This window comes from Trachypithecus francoisi, unplaced genomic scaffold (assembly GCF_009764315.1).
Source record: "Trachypithecus francoisi isolate TF-2019V2 unplaced genomic scaffold, Tfra_2.0 Lachesis_group6, whole genome shotgun sequence".
In the NCBI taxonomy this organism is placed as follows: Eukaryota; Metazoa; Chordata; class Mammalia; order Primates; family Cercopithecidae; genus Trachypithecus; species Trachypithecus francoisi.
This window is the reverse complement of record NW_022681471.1, coordinates 70,856,746-70,869,803: the sequence shown is the minus strand read 5'-3', so window position 1 is coordinate 70,869,803 and position 13,058 is coordinate 70,856,746. Positions and strand designations below refer to the sequence as shown.

Here is a 13,058-nt window from a genome sequence, read left to right as displayed (position 1 = left end):
AATCTTTGATTCTTCATCTCTTAGTTCACACCTTCTTCACATCTTATGAGTTGTGAAGCCTAACCTCAAGATGTCTCTCCAATCTATCCCCTTCTTTCTGTTCCACTGTCTATGCTTTAGTCACACCTCTTGTTACTCAGGTCACTGCGACAGCCTCTTATCTGGTCCTCCTGCTTCTAGAGCTAGTCCCTGCACAGTTGCTATCTGTGATCACATTCCTTCTCTGCTCAAAAAGACTTTAGCAGGCCGGGCGTGGTGGCTCATGCCTGTAATCCCAGCACTTTGGGAGGCTGAGGCGGATGGATCACCTGAGGTTAGGAGTTCAAGACCAGCCTGGCCAACATGGTGAAACCTCGTCTCTACTAAAAATACAAAAAAATTAGCCGGGTGTGGTGGTGGGTGCCTGCAGCCCCAGCTACTGGGGAGGCTGAGGCAGAAGAATTGCTCGAACCTGGGAGGTGGAGTTTGCAGTGAGCTGAGATGGTGGCATTGCACTCCAGCCTGTGTGACAGAGCGAGACACCATCTCAAAAAAAAAAAGACTTTAGCAGCTCCCGACCTACCACCTATGAATGAAGTCCAACTCCTTAGCGTAAATGGGCCCTATCCATGCTTTCCGGTTTCCACACCGTGGCTTGTGTTGTTGCCTCAGCTGAGGACAACCTACAGGGGACACTGGTGTGAAGTGAGGGTCCTTCCATCTGTAAGTATAGCCAGAGCTAGGGGAATGAGTGAATGCAAGGATGAACAAAATTCCATGTCAAAGCATTCCAACAACGCATGTTCACAGGGAGGAAAGGTGGGTGCTATACTCTCTGCTGCTCCACCTCACTCTCCAGTTACATTTGGAGGCAATAAAGAAAAACAACAGAAATAATTTTCACCAAAAGTTGACGATGAGCAATGTTGAATTGGGATAACAATAGAAATGCAAGCTTAAATAACGTCCATTGTTTTCCCCTCACATCTAGCTTTTCCAGCAGTGGGTGGCAGCCTGAGAACATTCTAAAGGCCAGCACAGGCTGGGGTCTAGGGAGACAAGAAGTTCAGATCATAGGGGGCAGACTCAATTGCCTAGAGAGGCCAAGAATACACTGTTTGTAAAGCAGGCTGGGGGCAAGACATAAGGGGCCCTCTTGATACTTTTTTCATTTTCTTACTCTGAATCATCATGTAAGTGTAAGAAATACTTTCCTTTTTTTCTTAACTCTGCCACAGAAGAAAACAAAACCAAGACAGTGTGAATGGAAACTCTCACTTGGCCTAGAGTAAGAGCTACAAAAGGGACTGGTGGGGCCTGGGGCAAAGAGGAAGGTACCTGCTGACAAAGTGGGCAGCTTCTGCTCAGCTCCAGCCACTCACCACTGTGCAGGCCTGTGGGCCCCATGGGACCGAGTCCTTCCATTTTCCAAGAGAAGTCCAAATTTCACATTTTTATGCAATTTCCACTGTGTTAAATGTGGGCAAATGACTGACATTTTAAAAGAATATCATATGAGGCATCAAGATGAGTGGCCAAACAAAACAATTTTGGAGGCGAGATGTAGCTTGTGGACTCCCAGTTTGTGATTTCCGGTTATCTCTGTAACAGTCCTGATTTACACCTAAGGTACCCCATTTCACTCTCATATATCCTGGTTTGGACAATAAACCATATTGTTACTCTAGCTCTGATGTACAAGGAGTATTGAACTGGGACTCAGGGGGCTGGGTTCTGCTGAACCACTGGTTGACTCATTTGTTTATCAATTTATTCAATAAACATTTATGGAGTGTCTGCTCTGTGCCAGGTACTTTGTTAGGTGTTGATGAACAATCTCTTTAGTCTTTCTTTTTTTAATTAATATATTTTAGTTTTAGAGTAGTTTTAAGTTTATAGAAAAACTGAAAAGAAAGTACAGAGAGCTCTCATATATTTCCTTCTCCTTCCCCTACAGGCAGTTTCCCCTATTATTAACATCTTGCATTAGTGTGGTACATTTATTATAGTTAGTGAATGGATACTGATACATTATCATTAACTTAAGTCCACTGTTTACATTAAGATTCACTTTTGGTCTTGCACAGTTCTATGAGTTTTGAAAAGTATATAATGTTATGCATCCACCATTAGAGTATCATGCAGGAGTAGTTTCACTGCCCTCAAAATCACCTGTGTTCCATGGACTCATCCCTCCCTTTCTTTCCCTGAAGCCCGGCAACCACTCATCTTTTTACTGTCCTAGGGTTAGAATCGTACAGTATGTAACCTTTTCGGACTGGCTTCTTTCAAGATGCATTTAAGTTTCTTCCATGTCTTTTTGTGGCTTGATAGCTCATTTTTTCCTAGTGCTGAATAATAGTCCATGGTCTGGATGTACCACGGGTTTATCCATTCACCTATTGCAAGACATCTTGGTTGCTTCCAAGTTTTGGCAATTCTGAATAAAGCTGCTATAAACATTTGTGCAGGGCTGGACAGTGGCTCATGCCTGTAATCCCAGTGCTTTGGGAGGATCACTTGAGGCCAGGAGTTCAAGACTAGCTTGGGCAAAATAGTGAGACCCTGTCCCTACAAAATAAAAAAATTAGCTGGGTGTGATGGCACACCGCTGTAGTCCAAGCTACTCAAGAGGTTGGGGCAAGAGGATCGCTTGAACCCAGGAGGTCAAGGCTGCAGTTAGCTATGATTGTGCCACTGTACTCTGGCCTGGGCGACAGAGTGAAACACTGTCTCTAAACAAAACAAAACAAAACAAAACAAAAAAAAACCCAAACAAACAACAAAAAAGACCTGCAAACATTCATGTGCACGTTTTTGTGTGGACATGAGTTTTTAATTCATTTGGGTAATTACTAAGGAGTGTGATTGCTAGATTATGTGGTAAGAATATGTTTACTTTTGTAAGAAACTACCAAAATGTCTTCCCAAGTGACTGTACCATATTGCATTCCTACCAGCAATGAATGAGAGTTCCTGTAGTTCTACATCCTTAACAGCATCTGGTGCTGTCAGTGTCTTGGATTTTAGCCATTCTAATATATATGTAATGGTATCTCATTTTAATTTGCAATTCCTTAGTGACACATGATATTGGGCATCTTTTCACATATAGTCTCTGACTTAAGATGTTTCAACTTTATGATAGTACAAAAGTAATATGCATTCAGTACACTCCTCAACTTATGATGGGGTTACATCTAGATAATCCCATCATAAGTTGAAGATGCTGTAAGTTGAAAACATACTTTCCACTTATATTTTCCACTTACAATGGACTTATTGGGACATAACCCCACTGCAATAGGCAGAGGAGCATCTGCACTTACTTGCTGACTGTATATCTTCTTTGGTGAGGTGCCTATTAATATCTTCTGTCCATTTTTATTTAAAAAATTAAAAAAAAATTTTTTTTTGTAGAGATGGGGTCTTGCTATGTTGCCCAAGCTGGTTTTGAACTCTGGGCCTCAAGCAATCCTTCCTCCTAGGCCTCCCAAAGTGCTGGGATCACAGCCAGGAGCCACCACACCCCAAAAATGGGCTCGCTTTTGCCCATTTTTTTAAATTTAATTTTATTTTTTTGAGACAGCGTCTCGCTCTGTTGCCCAGGCTGGAATGTAGTAGTGTGATCATAGCTCACTTCAGTCTTGACTTCTTGGGCTCAAGTGATCCTCCCACCTCGGCCTTCCGAGCAGCTGGGACTACAGGCACATGCTACCATATCTGGCTAATTTTTGTATTTTTTGTGGAGACAGGGTTTCACCATGTTGCCCAGGCTAGTCTCAAACTCCTGGACTCAAGCAATCTGCCCACCTTGGCCTCCCAAAGTGCTGAGATTACAGGAGTGAGCTACTGCACCCAGCCTCTTTTGCCCATTTAAAAATTGAGTGTTTTCTTATTGGTGAGTTTTAAGAATTCTTTGTATATTTTGGATAGAACTCTTTTACTGGATATGAATTTTGCAAATATTTCTCCCAGTCTGTGGTTTGTCTTTTTATTCTCTTAATCTTTTTAATGTGGAGCAGTGTGGTCCAATAGAACTTTCTTGGATGATGTGACCATCCTACAGCTATGCTGCTCAATATGGTAGCCACTGGTCACATGTGGCTATTGAGCACTTGAAATATGTCTAGTGCAAGTGCGGAACATAATTTTATATTTTGTTTAATTTTAATGAACTTCGCCACATGTGGCTAGTGGTGAGGCTATATTGGACAGAGCAGACATAGAACAGTCCTCTTGTGCCTTTTTTTTCCTTCATGACGTTGACTAGGGGTCATCCTTATTCCTCCTTTGTTTACAACCTTCCTTTTCAATCTATTAGCAAGTCCTGTGGATTCTACCTCCAAAATAGATTCCAAATCTACCTCCTTCTTTCCACCCTTCACTGCTGCAACTGTACCCCAAACTATTCTTGCCCTTTACATGGATGATTCTAATAGCCTCAAGACTGGTCTCCTTGCTTCCTTCCTTGTCTCCTACAACCTATGCTCTATATAGCAACGAGAGTATTTTGTTAATACTTAGGTCAGACCGCATCACTCCTATGCTCAAATCCCTCTAACAGCCTCCAATCACAATAAAATCTAAGTTACTCACCTGCAGGGGCTGGTCCTTTGCCTCCTGTCTCCTACCACCACCCTCCTTGCTCACATGAGTCTTTGTGTGGCTTGAACACAGAAATCATTTTTCCCTCTTAGGGCTTCTCCTGTCTTTGAACTTGCTCTTCCTTCTGCCTGGAACGCTCTGTCCTGGCTATCCCCATTTCCAACTCTTCTCATCACCTTTGTCACCTTGAGTCGACAGGTCTCAATCCCAAAGTCACTTCTGAGAGAACTTAGGACCACCCAAGCTAAGGAGCCACCCCCTTATTCACTCCTTTTCTGTCACACGATTCTGTTTTGTTTTCTTCAATTCACTTAGCACACAGAAAACTTCTTGTGTGTTTGTTTCCTTATTTGCTCACTGTTGGCTTCCTCTCACCAGCTCTATGAGGGCAGGGACCTTGTCTGCTGTCTTGGTCATTACTCTACTGTTAGCACCCTCAGTAGTGCCTGATGCCTAGTAGGTGCTCAGTACCCATTGATTGAAGGAAAAGACATCTGTAGAGCTACAGGGTAGCGATCAAGCACTTTCCCATGAAATTCCCAGAGGCTTAAAGCTTGGTCATTGCTCTTAAGGACCTTATAAATGTGGTTAAGGTGAGCAAACGCATGCTAACAAAAGGAGAACAAGGCTAGGATCCATAAGCTCTGAACACAATCAGCATCACAGCAGTTTGGAGGCATGCTGGTGTGATCTCAGGAACCCTTGGAGGTTGGGTGACACCACAAAGGAACAGAGAAGTGAATTTAGGACTGTTGAAAAGTGTTTCCAAAACTTCTGTCACATGAATACCTCTTTTAGGAATGTTTTTATATCTACTTAACAGCTGTATTAATAGTCACCATGATATATATCTATATCTATATCTATATCTATGTATACACACATACACACACACACACACACACACACACACCACACACACACACACACACACATACATATATATAAAATCTATTTTTATTTTTTGGGGGGTATTAACTCACTTTTAAACTTCAGGCCAAGCCCAGTGACTCACGCCTGTAATCCCAGCACTTTGGGAGGCCAAGGTAGGAGGATCCCTTGAGCCCAGGAGTTCGAGACCAGCCTGGGGAAAATAGGGAGTCCTGTCTCTATTAATTTTTAAAAAGAAATTTTAAAAAATAAGAAAAAACTTTAATACCTATTTTGGCCTCATCTATCATAAGCAGCAATAATAATAATAATAGACAACTTGCTTGTTACATTTTAAAACATATGTTAAAATAAATATGACTATTAAATTAAAAATGTCTTTGTGTCACCTCAGATTGTCTGTCATATAGAGGAACATGAGGCACATCTTGAGAAAAATCATTGTAGGGATTACTCTTGGGCAGCCGGTGTCCGGGCTGTCCTGCTGCTGGCAGGCTCTGGTATCTGAGAATCTTAGATGGTGTGCACCCCGACTCTCATCCAGCTATTCAGCTCCCTCAGTTGACTCAATCTGGTCCATTTTTCTGTCCACTTATTGCCTAAGCCTTTGCCGTTGTCTACAATGGCCTAGGCCCTGTGCTGGGTGCTGGGGTCACAGAGGGGATCAAGATAGTTCTTGCTGTGAAGGAGTTCTCGGCCTAGTGAGGAAGACATATATGGAGGCAAACACATAGTCCACAGTAGCAAGGTGATACAATTCTAGTATGTACAGAGTGTTGTGGGCAGAAAAAGAGGGCACAGAAGTTTCACAGAGCAGGTGGTTTATTGAAGGGCAAAGGAGGGAAGAATGTTCCAGGCAGCAGGAACAGAGCAGGATGTATAAAGTCAACTGCAAAGTTTTTGAGGTCAGGATACAGGATGAAGATCAGGGACGGGGGCAATGCAGCTGGAGAGGTGGCCAGAGGCCATATCAAGGCCAGGTCCTTATCTGAGAGGCCATGGGGAGCCTCTGAGAGATTGTCAGGAGAGCAGGGGGTCTGGTGGGATTCAGGGCTAGAGCAAGATTTCCAGCTGCTGCCCCATCATGGCCAGGTTCAAGGACTTCATTTTCTACCTGGGAACAATTGCAGTACCAAGGGTTCCTATGAAGCCTTGGGCATGTGTCGATATGGATGGCTGGTTTAATTTTTAGCTCTTAATGGTCAACTGCATTGCTTGCCTTGGAATGTAGATTCCTCCTGTCATCAGAGAGCCTTTTATTGACAATTAAGTAAAACCGCCAATTACCACTTGTCTGCCTCTGACCTGAATTAGAACCTGAGGTTGTGGATTAATCCCACCAGGCTTCTGACGTTTACAGGATACCAGCACTTAGAGGATATTACCCTGATGGTTAGGGTGCTCTGGTCTTAGCTCTCAAGGCACTACTGCAGTCTCAAACAGAATCGAAGCAATTTCTAAAATAGCCTATGATTCATTTTTTCTCCCCTCCTGTGCCTAAATCTGCTGGCTTCATGTGGAGGGATGGGCACAAGTAAGTGTAGAGGTGACATCACGGAGTGGGCTGCTTGCCTGCCAGCCAGCTTGTGGAGCTGGGCCCTGGCAATTGTCTATCTGCTGGGCTGGGCAATGCCTCCCAGCCGTTTTGGAGACAGAGTTCCGAGGTTCTTTGGTCGATGTGCCTTCTCCACATTTCTTTTTCTCAGACAAAAATTCTGGGCTGAGAAATCCAGGATAATGGGAATAGCAGTGGTAGGAGGAATAATACAGCCTTACATCTGTATAATGCTTTAGAGTTTGAAAGTTATTTGCTCTATTTTGCCCCACCCAAACACCAGTGGGAAATGGAAGCTGGGATTTTCGACTGGAACTGGAGACCAACTCTCGCTCTCTGGCACAAAAAACCTAAATGCTAACATCCCCTATTCACCTCAAGGCATATCATGATTAGGCCTTGGATGCCACCAGAAGGTCAGAGAGGCTCCCTTCAGCTTCTAGGTGCTTCCTGGAAGATAAATTCTCCAGGACAAATTGCCTGGCAGGCACAATCTATTAACTATGCCATCCTGATTGAGCCAGCAAGTAGTGCCAGTCTCAGCACTGCCAACTCCTTCTGCACACCCTGGTTTACAGTCCCAGTGGTCCCAAAGACCTTTACTGGAGCCAAAGGCACAGTCGCTAACTGTGGAGCCCTGAAGGTAGGGTGTGTCACAAACATCTGGAAGTGCCAACAGCTGCCAGAGAGCTCAAGGGCCTGTGAAAAGAAAACCCACAATTCAAGTAACATCAGCTATCACTGTGGATCCTGAAGTGAAGGGTCACTGAGCCCAGCCGTGAACAGCTGAAGAGTGGGTTAGAGGGATTCTTTTCTTGGGGGAGCCATAAAAATTGTTCTGTGGTGGTGTCATGATTGCTTTGTGATCATTCAGCATGTGAGCCCAGCATGGCTTGGTGTCCCCAGTGCCTTATTGCCATAGTGAACATGAGAAGTCTCCTCTGGCCCAGCTCCCCTCCTGTGATCTTCCCCAGGATCATGGTCGCTAGGCTGGAAGCCAAAAGAGTGGCATACTCTTGATTGGCCTTCCTGGTTTTAGATTAGATTTCAGTGTCACTAGTGTGCATGTGTGTGTTGGGGGATGAGGGTGGGGGATGGAAGCAGTGAGCCATAGATGCTCAGCAATATTGCAAGAGTAGCAGGTGCTCCTGCTATTGTTGCTGCCATAGCTGCCACCACCACCACTGTCACCAAAATGAATCCAGGATGACCTTGTGTAAGGCCACAGTTGCTGGTCAGTGCCATGAAAATGTCATCTATGTAAACCAAGATGCTTGTACTTGGGCAGTTCTGTCTGTCAGAAATCTTGGTGGGGTATAAAAGTGACCCTCTTGAAAGTTGAATCTGTAAATCTGTATGTAGAAAGTGACTGTCAGAACAGAACATCACCACCTCCAAAGCAGACAGCCCTCCCAGAACTTGTTTTCCAGCTCACGGCAGAAATGTGCACCTATGAAAGTAGATTAAGAATCACCGTCTCAGCCTGTTTTAGAGATGTGAATAAAAATCTTGGCTTGGGACTGCCTTCTCTCTGGTTGACTGATTTTTCAATTGATTTGTATTTATTAGCTAATGAAATTAAAGTTGTAAAAATGATAACAGAAACACAATAAATCTCTCCCACAACTGGCTGTTTCTATGTCACTATGGTGCATTCCTCACTTTGATTACTTCAAAGTCTATTATTTTGTTTTCAATTATTCTGTTTTTCTGGCACTGGAGAAAATCAATTTGTTTTATTTTCTCTTATTCATGCACTCAATTATGCTCTTCGGGCACATTTAATCACTTTGATGTTTTCATTTTATGGCCGTCTCTAGGCACTTCAGCTGCATTGCTGCCAATGCGCAAGCAGGACTAATTTGCATGTCACAATAGACTTGAAATTCTAACTCAATTTAGAAATCTTTGTGAAATCTCCCTCCAAAATGTGCTTGGAGCTGCAAAGAGGCAGAAGAATGTTGGCAAACCAGGAGCCTGTAAAGATGCTTTCCTTTCTCAAAAGACTATGAGCTCCTGCATGACCCGACCATGGCTTGGGGAAGTCCCTGTCCAGGTACAGCAGAAAACCATGGGATGGGAGGTCTGCAGACCTTCCTCTGGAACTCTGTGGTGAGAATCCTGCAGCAGCTGCCCCTCCGTGGCAAGGCCAAGGAGGCTAGGCCCACTCACTCTGGCAGAAAATGACTCTTAGCACTGCTGGATTTGGTGGCTGTGCTCAAGACAGCACCTGAATCTCAGTTGGCTAAAGGGCCTCCGGGTAGACTGACAAAGTTGTCAACAGTTAGGCATTCCAAACCCTGAGTGGTTTACCTTATTTTTCCTAGTAATTTCCAACCTTCCTTCTACCCCTTGATCATTTTAGAGCTAGAAGCTGGAGGGGAATGAGCAATACAATTGCTTTGGGCATGTACCTTGGGCACACAAGCAAAAAACGCTTAATTAAACATATTAGAGGCCTCCAACTACTCTTTGAATATTCTTGGTTTGTTTATGTAACCATCAGCAGCTCTGCCAGGCAGAAGGAAAATCCTTATTTCCTCTTCTAAGCTTTGGGTATGATCCTCAGTGTCTCAGGTGGAATCCTAGCTTCCGTACTTACCTGTTGTGTGACTTTGTACAGGCTAATTAACTTCCCTAGGCCTCAGTTCCTACATCTATTAAATGGAGCTAATAATATTATATATATATGAGAGACTGATCTGCTTCCTAAACTTCTATACTGTCAAGAGTTTGGCCATATTCACATACTGCCTATGTGGACTTTTCTTATACAGACATTAAAAAAAAAACCAGCCTCATCCTAAGCAATATCTTTGGAACCAAAGAGTTTGATCTGATAATTATATTTCTTTTTAATACACATTGAAACATATATCTATATTGAACATACTAAATCCATTTCGCTTGGGGTCTTTGATCTCGCTTGTCTCTTCATCTAGAATGTACTTCACTACAATTTTTTTTTTTTAAAGACAGGGTCTCACTCTATTGCCCAAGCTGGAGTGCAGTGGTGCAATCATGGCTCACTGCAGCCTTGACCTCCTGAGCTCTATTGATCCTCACATCTCAGCTCCCAAGTAGTTGGGACTACAGGTATGAGTCATCACACCCAGCTCAGTTTTACATTTGTTTTTGGTAGAGACAGGGTTTTGCTATGTTGCCCAGGCTGGTCTCAAACTCCTGGGCTCAAGTGATCTGCCTGTCTCGGCCTCCCAAAGTGCTGGGATTACAGGTGTGAGCTACCGTGCCCGGCCGAATGCAAATTTTGTAAATCTCCTTCCCTCATTTCATTAATCTCTGTTCCCAAATGTCACCGCCTCAGAAAGGTCTTTACTGAATAGCATCCCTCATAATTTATCAGTAAACAACATTAAATATTTATTTAGTTGTTTATTGTCTATCTTCCACACTAGAATGTAATCTCCATGATGGGCAAGGACTTTATTTGGCCTATTTCCTTTATTATTTTAAGAGACAGTGTCTCAGTATGTTGTCCAGGCTGGTCTCAAACTCCTGGGCTCAAGCGATCCTCCTGCCTCAGCTTCCTGAGTGTTTGGAACTATCAGCCCACATCACTGTGCCTGGCTTATCTATTCTATTGACTTCTGTATTGCCAGTGTCCAGAGTAGGGCCTGGCACATATTAACACTAAATGGTTACTATTAGGCTTCCCTTTCATTCCACCAGGGTGGTGTCAAAGAAGGCAGAGTAGAAAGCCAGGACTTTCCATCTTTGCTCAATGGCAAGGAGGCCCACCCACTGCTATGTCAGTAGAGGCCAAATGGGGAGCAATAAAAAGGTGCCGTTCCCATTTTTGGCCAGAGTGGTATCAGTAGAGGTCTACTGGAGAGCCTGAATTTTAATCCATCCAGCAATACTGAGGTGCCCTTCTTCTCCCCAGGGTGTCAATGGTGGCTGAGTAGGGAACCTAGGCTTTTACTCCCCACCTGGAGGTAATAGGGTAGTGCCCTCTGCCCCTGCCAGCATGTATTACTTTTTTTTTCCTGACTACAAAAATAATACACGTTCATGGTAGAAATTTTGAAAAATACAGAAACAGCATAAAAAAGTAAAAATTATCTATAATTCCAATTCTAGATAACTACTGTTAAGGTATATTACTTTGGTAAAGTATCATCAAATATGACTACTGTTAGCATTTCATTCTTGTGTTTTTCTGTGCGTATCCCCTCTCCCAAAACATACACTAAATACAGTTACAAAATTGAGACTACATGGTAGTAAGCCATTTTGTATCCTGTTTATTTCACTTAACATTGTAATCATGAACATATTCCAGTGTCATCAAATTATCTTTAAAAATTTGCTTTTTAACTGGCTGCAACAAATTTTTTTCATGTAGATACACTGTATGGAATTAGTATGAGACCTCAAGTTCAATACATCAAAAGAGAACATATCAAGTATATGTTTCAGTAAAGCTATGTCCCCTCCCCCAAGAGCTTCCCATTTCAGTTGGTATCCAGGCTGGAAATCTCAGAGTCACCTTTACTTCTTCCTTTCTCCCCAATCCTCTATAAATGGCCTACCTCCCAGTGCTGATGATGATACTCTCTTCATAATAGCTCTCAGTCATTTCTTCCTATTTTACCACCACTATTCTAGTCGAGGACCTTGCAGTCTCAGTCTTGCATTACCATCACCATCTATCCCAAATATCACTGTATCATGTGGTGCTCTAATTCCAGAACCTAGAATGACTTCCACTTTACTGTGGATATGAACTAGTCAGCCTGAAATTCAAGGGAGCCTGCAATCTGCCCCCTATCCCCACCCTTCTGAATCTCCCTTACTTACAAGTGCATCCCTACTCTGATCTATTCAAATCCTCCCAGCCTTCTGAAAGCAGTCTCCCTAAAGTCTTACTGCCCAGTCTCTTCTATATATAGTGTCAGACCTTATTATATTCTGATATGTCCAAGGGGCTTAGTTTTGTTTCCTAACCTAAATTTCTCAACTATTTATCAGGAGGAGGGATCATGTCTTAAACACCTCGTATATCTCCCAATGGCACCAGCTTGAGTGGGGTGGGGTTCAAAAATATATGTGTTGATTGCTTGAGCTGGGCTTTAAAGTGGAGACACAATCATATCTCTTAAAATTAAACTGCTTCTGAAGTTCACTTTGGGAGGCTGAGCAGGGGGAAAGGTTTACTAGTGACTGGAAAAAAGCAGAGGGGAGAGATGATGAGTAGGTGTCACAGGGCAATGCTTCCACGGAGAAGAGGGCCACCAGGTCTGGGTTCAAATCTTGAGTTTATCACTTACTTCTTGTGTGACTAGGGCATGTTACACAACGTCTTCGGGTGCCAGTCTCCTACCTCATAAGGAAATTGTGAGGTTAAATGAGATCATGTATGTGAAGTACCCAGCTCAGGGTTTTGTGCTGTACCTGTCAATATCAGTAGTTCCCACCTCATAGATTTAGGTAGAAATTTCGAGTCTTCATGAGTAATATGCCAAGGGTTTTCATGGTTTGTTAAAAGCTGCTGTCTAAGTTACTGTAACTTTGGGGAGCAGTCTCCATTTTTATTTTAGGATTAAATTTTATTTTATTTTTTTGTAGACAAGGTCTGGCTCTGTCACCTAGGCTGGAGTGCAGTGGCACAGTCACAGCTCACTGCAGCCTCAATCTCCCTGGGGTTAAGCAGTTCTCCCACCTCAGCTTCCAGTGTAGCTGGTACTACAGGTATATACAACCACGCCCGGCTAATTTTTATATTTTTTTGTAGAGAAGGGGTTTCACCATATTGTCCAGACTGGTCTCTAACTCCTGGGCTCAAGCAATCCACCTGTCTCAGTCTCCCAAAGTGCTGGATTACAGGCTCGAGCCATGGCGCCCGGCCCAGAATTTTTAAAATTTTTAGCATGACATTTTTATAACTTAATTTTCTGTTTAACAACAGCAACAATAACAATGACGACAAGAAGCCTTTCCATCTCTTTAACTCTTTAGTGAAACAAGAAAGAGAGGAACCTGCTTGATGAGGAAGTCCAACTTG

The 13,058-nt window shown here is 43.2% G+C and overlaps 1 protein-coding gene across 1 annotated transcript in view; it reads right to left on the bottom strand.

Moving 5' to 3' along the window:
• Positions 1-13,058, bottom strand: part of HDAC8 (histone deacetylase 8) — a 263,150-nt gene that overhangs the window by 4,038 nt on the left and 246,054 nt on the right.